We start from the raw sequence: 3674 nt of genomic DNA, 5'->3' as shown, positions 1-3674 counted from the left end.
GGGTTAGATAATGTGCTCCAAAAAGCCATGAGAAATTCTTGTTCTTTTTGAACACATGATCATCAGAGTGGTGATGTCGGAAAACTCACCATCAGATTTCAACCATTATATTCATGTGGTCTGTCCTTCCTCGCCATCCTCTGTCATTGTACATTAGTGTTCTTCATCAACGATAATGGTTTTATTTGCTTCATTTCTCGGAGATCTAAAACCCTTGAATTCCTTTTATTTTCTTGTTTTTCATTTTAGGTGGACCTTTATCCCTAGTTTTACATTCAGCAGGAGGATGGCTTGCATGTCTCTACATGGAAGAATATGGGAAATCAGATATTTCCTTGTTATTGACTCTTGGAACCCCCCACCAGTAGGTTATTAAATTTTTTCATGATAAGTTCTTGCTAAGAATTCTGGATCCCTCTGATCGTGTCTTTGAGGGCTGCTTGCTTACTGATAACATGTTATATTATCTTATGTGTTTCCATCGACAAAAGCTTAATTCAAATTTCTTCCTGATGTATAATTGTCACCTATATTCTGTGCAAACCACGGGGTTATTGATCAAACAAGGGGACTCCTGTATTATGTTGAAAAGAATTGCTCAAAAGCTGTTTACACTCCTGAACGGAAATATGTATGTATCGCTGGGAGGTAAAATTCAAATTGTTCCTGTTTGGTGCTCTCAGATTTGCTTGTGTTCTTATATGAATGGATATACTTTATGAAACCATCTCCACTTTTGGGTAAATTAATTGGTTACTGCTGTATTATACATTGTAGTAGTCTGTATTCATTGCTACTGCTCCATTAGAAGATCTTGCAGCATTATATAAACTAGATGAGGGTAACTAGATATGTTGGACAGTACACCACACCTATGAATGGCACTAACAAAACACACACACACACACATATATATTCTTTTTTTGTGTATTGGTAAGAATCAATAAGCAACACTCTTGAGATCTTGATTGTGGTAGACCTCACAGAATGTAAGACACCATCAAAGAATATGAGTGCACTTACTCTTTTAGTTGCACCTTGAATTCAATAGTGGCTTGAATGCAAACTGCACCGATCTAAATGGGCCATAAATATGTAAAATACAGGTATCTCCAAGGTGCTCTCTTATTTGGCAACTCAAGTGGAAGTGTTGATTCTGCAATTCCAATAGAGAGTTTAGAACCCTCATCAGAGGTTGCTGTTATAAATGATGTGAGCACTTCAACATCAACCACACCCACTTTGCGTGCACGCTTCGTGGGGCAAGGGTATAAGCAGGTAAAACCCAATCGTCTCAGCATTTAAGCAGTTACTTCAAATTAAAATAACATGATTCAATATCATTTAGAATCCAATTGGTTGATATTCTTATGGCACTTATTGTTTTCTGATGTTATGCCCTTGTCATACATATTATGTAAGCTGAGCCTCATGGTTGCAGACCAAATTCTCATAATGCATACCATTTTTCTCAGGTTTGTGGGCAGGTAGATGATATATATATATATATTCAAAGAAACCCTGCAGTAGCATCAAAGTGCCTAAGCAATGGAGCAACTGCTAGCAGTTCCATGTCATCTACTGCCTCATCGGAAGTGACGGAATCTGAATACTTTAGTCCTTCAAAACAAGAAGTCATATATATATATATTTTGTGAACTGTCAATGATGATGATTTTGGACAAAATCCCCCAATATATATTGAAATCACTTTGTCAAACTGTGGATATTGCAATATTGTATAGAAGCAGCTACAAATTTTGTGGACATCAATCCTCTTATTTCAAACTGGTGTCTATGTATAAAGTTTAAATTAGTTATAGCTATAAGAACTGATGTCCAGCAAGAGAGATACATCAGTTCCAAAATCAAAATCGATGTCCCATTAACCACAGGAAATTGAATTATTATGTTGGAATCGATGTGCCATAAGCTACTGCACATCGTCTTTTAGACAAAGATCGATGTCCAATATAAGTATTGCCATCGATGAGGACAAGAAAACCGATGTTATGAAAATATATGGACATCGTTTTTTTTAGTGATTCGATATATTACATAGCATTAGACATCATTCTTTTACTGGAATCGATGTATTATAAGATGATTAACATCGTTTTTTCCCGAGAATCTGATGTTAATGTAAGTAAATAAATCGGTTCATATAATATTCAACTGTGTATATTGAATTAGGAATGGTAGGATATGAGCCAAATTACACGTCTAAATCATGAACAACAAGAAACGTTCATGGTAACTGATGTGTGAAACAATATCAGTCATCGTTTTTAAGTAAATAACGATGTTAAAATGTATAGTTGGGCTGTAGGATCTATATTTCTATAAGCATTAAAGCCAAAAATATCAGGGTTTAACAATATATAAACATACAAATTTGTCAGAATTTAAGCGTATTTACATCGATTTATAATGAAGAACAGATGTATATAATTATACCAGACATCGGCTAAAAACCGATGTCTGCATTTTCCGGATCTTTCTCATCACCCACTAAGACATCGGTTGGAATTCTTTTTCTCATTGGTTTTTGGCTGATGTCTGAGGCCATAATTCTAGTAGTGACGGCTTTGTGTCAACCTCATGATGCAGTCCATGATTCAACATTTGATGAGGATGAAGTAATGGATTTGGAGGAGTCTTATCAAGAGCCACTCAACGTTGAGATTTTTGAGGATCACTACATGACCGAGCTTGAAAAGTGGGAAATGGAAGATCCCTTTGATGATGAGGAATCCTATCATGAAGAAAGTAAGGATGAGCTTCATGCAAATGTGCCCCAAGTGCCTGAAACGATCATGTTACCTAATGAAGATCCAAAAGGTTATGAGACCACAAGGGAGGATTGCTTAAAAGAGGAGTCCATCAAAGCTCCTACATTTGGGCCTTTATTGCTAGCACATGGAAGACCATCTGATCCTACAATGCCTCATTCAACCTCTACACATGTTCTCCCCATCCAAGCAACTTTTGAGTTTGTTGATCATGTGGAGATGGTCATAAGTGAACATCTCAAATCACATAAGGAGATCATTGTAGCCGTGATTGTTGAACTTAAGAGAAGAAGGAGACAATGGAAGAAGAGAAAGAAAAAGAGAAGCATTAAATCCTGTCTTTCTATTGCTCTCAAGTTACCTAAGTTGCTAGCAAGGGACCATGAAACATCTTTGAAGAGGCTTAAGCATCTGATCGAGCCGCGGCCTAAACCTCCTGATTACTCTAGATGAAGAGCTGCAATGTCAGGCTGAAAGACTTTAAACCAAGCGCTTCTTGGGAGGCAACCCAAATGATGTTTTCTTTGCTTTCTTTGTTTTCTATTTAGTTCCTTTTTATGTTTTTAGTTTGTGTGTAGGTCATAAGGTTATAAAAAGGTGTGAAAAGCGTCCCTTCTGTAAAAACAGAGTGCTGACCATACAGTCAGTCTACTTTAGACTGCCGCCGTTTTTCGCTCAGATGGAACCAGAAGATCTACCATATATGAATGAAAGATATTTGAGTCTAGTTTCTGTAGGTTTTTACAGAACTGGATTCGGAGTTCATATGCGTTCCCAGTTCCAGTTTGAATGCAGTAAGGTCTGTCCAGGAAAACAGAAAACTGTGCAGTTGTGTCACAGAAAAGGAAAAACTGGGCATATTTCCGTGGTTCAAATGAGGCG

The 3674-nt window shown here is 37.0% G+C and overlaps 1 long non-coding RNA gene across 2 annotated transcripts; it reads left to right on the top strand.

Annotated features, from left to right (window-relative positions):
- Positions 1-560: 560 nt before the first annotated feature.
- Positions 561-1496, top strand: LOC112188408. Of its 2 annotated transcripts, none has more exons than XR_005805107.1 (3): positions 561-631; positions 1107-1278; positions 1476-1496. It is a non-coding gene; the product is annotated as an uncharacterized LOC112188408 (long non-coding RNA). The 2 variants fall into 2 exon arrangements; XR_002931429.2 differs by having other exon boundaries at positions 566-648.
- The last annotated feature ends 2178 nt before the right edge of the window (positions 1497-3674 follow it).

Source organism: Rosa chinensis, chromosome 1, assembly GCF_002994745.2.
Source record: "Rosa chinensis cultivar Old Blush chromosome 1, RchiOBHm-V2, whole genome shotgun sequence".
Classification (NCBI taxonomy): Eukaryota; Viridiplantae; Streptophyta; class Magnoliopsida; order Rosales; family Rosaceae; genus Rosa; species Rosa chinensis.
Note: the sequence above shows the minus strand (reverse complement) of the source record. Positions and strands in the feature narration are given on the sequence as shown.